Genomic DNA, 6,095 nt, shown 5'->3' on the forward strand with positions numbered 1-6,095 from the left:
AGCATTTCAAAGGTTTCTGTGTGTGATGTGGGCCTGTCTAATCATTACTGTGTTTTCTTTGAAAGTAAAATCTCAGCCCACACAAATATATCAACAGCAGTGATCACAAAACGGTGTATAACTGAATACAGTAGTGAGATCTTTAACCAGGTCTTCCCATTAACACCTGACCTGTCCAGAGGTTCAGTCAATGAGCTCGTCAATAGCTTCAATGCTAAAACGTTAAATGTAATGGACACTATTGCTCCCATTAAGCTGAAGGTTATCTCTGGAAGGGAAAAGTCTCCATGGAGAAACTCCACACTGGTGAAAAATGAAAAAAGAGAGTGTCGGAAAGCTGAGCACAGATGGAGAAAAACAAACCTCCAGGTTCATTATGACATCTATAAAGAGAAACTTCACAATTATAATTTACAACTGAGGAGTGCAAGGAGGTCCTACTTCTCTGACATCATCACCAAAAACAGTCATAACGCTCAGGTCTTATTTTCTACAGTTGACAGGCTAACAAACCCTCCTGTGTCAGTGGCAGCTGAACTTCATTCGACCATGGCCTGCAATGACTTTGCCAAATTCTTCACAGAAAAAATCCAAAAGATTAGACAAGCAATTAATACAGCAACAGCAGATCCAGGAAATGTACTGTGTCCACCGAAAAACAGTTTAAACACCATGAAACAGTTTCACCCTATTAACAGCAAGAGGAGGACATCTTAGGTCAACTGAACTCCTCCTCTTGCTGTTTAGATGTCCTACGAACAAGTTTTTTCAAAAAGGTCTCAAAGACTTTGGAGTCAGACCTGTTACAGATCATCAACTTTTCTTTAATATCAGGTGTGTTTCCAGAACCACTAAAAACTGCTGTAATTAAACCTATACTGAAAAAGGACAATCTTGACAAGACACAAATGAACAACTACAGGCCGATCTCAAATCTCCCATTTTTAAGTAAGATCATTGAAAAAGCAGTTTCTCAACAGCTCAATTACTTCTTAAAACAGAATAACTGCTATGATGCCTTCCAGTCAGGTTTTAGACAGAACCACAGCACTGAAACCGCTCTGACCAAAGTGTTTAATGACATATGTCTGAATACAGACAGTGGAACAATGTCAGTCTTAGTTTTACTGGATCTCAGTGCAGCATTTGATACAGTTGACCACAACATATTACTCAAACGACTGGAGAACTGGGCAGGTCTTTCAGGAACTGTGCTAAACTGGTTCAAAACATACTTAGAAAACAGGAAATACTTTGTATCAATAGTTAACTTCACATCTGAGCAGACAAGTCTCACATGTGGAGTTCCCCAAGGTTCCATCTTGGGACCCCTTCTGTTTAACATTTACATGCTCCCACTGCCACAGATTATAAAGAACAACAAAATAAACTATCATAGCTACGCAGATGACACACAAATATATATCACAATGTCACCAGGAGACCGAGGCCCTGTACAGGCTCTTGGTAAATGCATTGAGGAAATTAATGACTGGTTGTGTCACAATTTTCTCCAGCTGAACAAAAACAAAACTGAAGTAATAGTCTTTGGAGCCAAAGAAAAACGATTACAGGTCACCAGAGAACTTCAATCTATACACCTAAAAACCACAAACCAGGCGAGAAATTTGGGTGTAGTGATGGATGCAGACCTAAACTTAGAAAAACACATTAAGACAATAACAAAATCAGCTTACTATCACCTCAAGAATATTTCAAGGATAAAAGATCTGATGTCTCAACAGGACCTGGAAAAACTAGTCCATGCATTCATCTTTAGTAGGCTTGATTACTGTAACAGCATCTTTACAGGTCTACCTAAAAAATCAGTCAGACAACTACAGCTCATTCAGAACTCTGCTGCTCGAGTCCTCACTAAGACCAAAAAGTGGACCACATCAGTCCAGCTCTGAGGTCTTTACACTGGCTGCCTGTCCGTCAGAGGATAGACTTTAAAGTTCTGATGCTGGTCTATAAAGCTCTGAATGGTTTAGGACCGAAATACATCAGTGACCTCCTGACCCAGTATGAACCTTCCAGATCCCTCGGGTCATCTGGATCCGGTTTTTTATCAGTCCCCAGAGTCAGAACCAGACACGGAGAAGCTGCATTCAGCTTTTATGCTCCTTATATCTGGAAAAAAACTCCCAGAAAGCCTCAGATCAGCTGAAACACTCAGTTTATTTAAATCCAGATTGAAGACTCACCTGTTCTCAGCTGCATTTGAATAAAACACCAAATCCACACTGTTAAGCTTAAATTTCAAAACTTATATTTTAACTACTGATTTTATCTACTGTTCTGATTTTATCTACTGTTTTTTTTTAAATCAATTTTAAATCATGCATTTTATTTGTTTTTGTTTTTTAATGTCTCTGTAAAGCACTTTGAATCACCTTGTTGTTGAATTGTGCTTTATAAATAAACTTGCTTTGCCTTAAGGACAGCGCTAGCAAGCACTCTCTGTGTAGAGGAAACATCAGAAGTAGTTAAAAATGGTTAATTATACCCTGGACCCCAGATGTTGTTTTTTTTTTTTAAAGTAAAGCAATAGTTACTTTTCAAATAATTAATTACTTTTAGAATATTGTAACTCAGTTACTTTTTTGAAGAAGTAACTACTAACTGTGATTACTTACTTTTTCAAAGTAACTTGCCCAACACTGCTTATACGAGATATGAGATGTGACAACATCTCATATTGTTTATATTGATAGTTTAGACGATAGTTTAGTCTATGTTACCTTATAATTATACTTGTGGAGCCGTAAGTTTGCCTCGCTTTCGTCTACTTTTGTCTCTACGCTGCGTTACTCCGCCCGCCTCTCTCCTTCACTGAACACAACTCCCCCATCGCTTCACCTGCAGGCAACAACAATATGGACACGGTAGCTATCAAAGAGGAGCTGGTCGGTAAAAAGAAAACATTTGGAGATTACTATTTTAGTGCTGGTAGCGTAAATCACGTTAAAATGCCGTTAACGTTATAACTGCATTAACACGGCAAATCTCCGTTAACAACTTATCGCGGATGACCCCGTGCGTGGGGCTGGACGGCATCAACGCATGAAGTTGATGCCACCTAAAATCATTTCATTTTCTCAAAAATCGACAGTGTGCCTTATGTATGAATTCTGGTTGTGCTTGATGACCGCGAACCCTTTTTATGTGGTACACGGCGCTCAGCGATCTGTCAAAAAATGTTTCAGTACCACTTTGGTAAGCTACAAAGCTGCACCGCTTGATGGATTGTTGGAACATTACAGCTACTGCAGCCAGGAGCCTTGCGGAGTAATACGTACTGTGCTTCAACGTAATATTACCGTATTGTGTTTGTATAAGGACCACAAATTGCACCTGTTCTGAAACATCTTAAGGACCGAGCTCAAGTGGCTTTATAATGACAGCATTCAGGTGGGAAGAGTCCGAGGAATGAAATAAAATAATGACAGGTGGGCTTTAATCACAGATTCAATTTAATGCATGCAGAAGCTAACAGCAATAACCTATAAAAATCTATTCAACGGATATAAAGGATACAAGTACAACTGAAGTAAACTGTTATCTTCATTTATCCCTAGTCCATTTTATTCAGGGTTTTTTTTTTGAAACCCTCTCTTGTAAAGCGGTGCTGGATGAAAGATGAGCTCTGGCAGGTCCCCATTACGCAGGAAAAACATGTTTGCCTCACACTGTGAGGCAAATCAAGCAGAGACACACTTGTGCAGCTACAGGAACAGCACTTTGCTGCAGGCTGGAGGAGTCCAAGGGACACAATCATCCCCTCAAAACTTTCTGCTTTACTACTGTCGAAATATTCATCCATTAGTTACTGCTGTGTAGATAAAACACAACAAAACAAAGACCCTCCCCCATGGTGGACCTGCCTACCCAACCTGATGATTCCATCAGCACAACACGTCTACATTCTTACAAAACTCAAAAGTTAAAAAATAAAAAAAGCAAAAGCTTATGTCAGTCTTAATGAACGAAATAACCAAAAGTGATATGAACCAAATAAACTAAACAGCTACCAATGTAACAAAACCTTCAATTTTTTCTTTTTATTAAAAAACAAATAGCTCAAATGCTGTTTTACATCAAAATACACTGACTCCAAATCAGCAAGAGCCATCATCATACACAGTGCATCTTATGTATGAATTCTGGTTGTGCTTACTGATCGCGAACCCGTTTTATGTGGTACAAGGCAAAAAATGTTTTAGTACAACTTTGGTAAGCTACAAAGCCGCACCGGTGCATGGATTGTTGGAGCATTACAGCTACTGTATGGCGTTATTTTTGTGCCACTATTCTGAGCGCACGTAAAAAAAATTGAGCGCACGTAAAAGAAAATTTTTTCCATGTTGCATTTTGAGGAGAAATTTATTTTGAGCGAAGAAAAGCTAAATTTGAGTGAACAAAATTCATTACTGCGTGCAAAAAATGTATTTCAGTGTTTGCTATTATCCACACACACAATAGCAGCCCCTGTCGCTCAGTTTTTGCACTTGCGCTTGCTCGCAATGTGTTGCTCGCGCTCTCAACATTTCTGCCTGTGCGCACTCAACTCTTTCTGTACACCGTTATATTTGTGCCACAAAACCAGCCAATCACAGACTTAGATACAAAAAAAATCTGATTGGCTGTTTTGGTCTCCAATCAGCTCGAAATGACGAAATGCAATATCCCAGAATCCATTTTGTCCAAAACTCAAACGAGGCAGTGGCGGAGGAACACAGAGTGGCGGAGTTTGAAATATTACTCTTTCTGGGTCATAAAATAAAGTTTTAAGATATTTTCATGCGATAATGTAGCTGTGTAAACTTCAAATATCTGCTCGATTTATCAAGACATCACATATTTGCATAAGTGCTCTAACGTTTTCGAAGGGGCAGAGAGGAGGACGCTGCTAATAAAGTTACAGAGTGAATTCACGTTTATTATTATATTTACAAAATAACACCGTTGTTCTCTTGGTCGTATCATTTTATTTTGTTGTATTTATCCGCCACACACACACAGGCCGGTCCATGAAAATATTGTCTGCCATTAAACCGGTCCGTGGAGCAAAAAAGGCTGGGAACCACTGTGTTAAGAGACACGGTTACAAAGAGGATTTTAAACTCCAGGCTGTCAGTCACACAGTCGAAGTTGGGAACAGAGCAGCTGTGAAATCTGTCTTTGTTATTATGCTCAGCATCTTTTAGTTTACATTTTGACTGCACATCGTGGAGCAGCTCACTGCAGTTGTGAGTTCTCAGAATCGGCTCTCTGAGCACAAGAATGACAAGACCATGGGGCGCAAGTTTGATAACATCATGGAGAAGCTCGCGGCTCTCCAACGGGAGATTGAGAGACCAGTGTCGGTATCGGAGTTTTAAAGAGCAGCTTTGAAATTCTCATGAGTTGCTTGCACAAAAGAAAAACCACCATTTTATTGCGGCTATCCCTTCGGCGCCAGCTGTAGGCTCAAGGCTGGAGCCAAACAAAACTCCCTGATAACGACTGTGTTTAGACTGTTCTTCCCACTCAAGGCCACCTGGGTTGGCTGGAAGACTGTTTACTTAGCCTGGTAGGGCGAAGGACACTGTCTCAGCTGAACTATGGACACGCACACACATACGATAAGCACTCACTCATCCCCCCTCCCCTTCCAACGCCTTCGTTGCTCGTTTCCTCCTGGGAACACGAGGCGGGTCTGGGCCCGCGCTGGAGAGACGGCGCAGTGGCAGGATGGCTGCTGTGTTGCCTAGGATTACTCCTCATCCCCTACCCAACCCTGTTACTGTGGATTTATGTGCTTTCTGTGCAGAGGAGTTTTTTTGTTTCCTGTTCTCATGCTGTCCTCCTATAGCCCAGCATGAATAGACGTCTCTTTTTTTCCTCTTGTACTTTCCCATTGTAGTGTACATTTCAGTGGTTTTTCTGTAATGCAACCGTTCTCTGACTTGTATCCCCATGTGATGTCTGTGTTGTGCGTGTAAGGTCGGGGGGTTGGGGGGGTTCATTCCACTGCAGGGCAACCTGCCACTGCATGTGGTGAATAATGACAGCATTCAGGTGGGAGGAGTCTCAGGAACAGACATAGACCC

This window comes from Oreochromis aureus, linkage group 18 (assembly GCF_013358895.1).
Source record: "Oreochromis aureus strain Israel breed Guangdong linkage group 18, ZZ_aureus, whole genome shotgun sequence".
In the NCBI taxonomy this organism is placed as follows: Eukaryota; Metazoa; Chordata; class Actinopteri; order Cichliformes; family Cichlidae; genus Oreochromis; species Oreochromis aureus.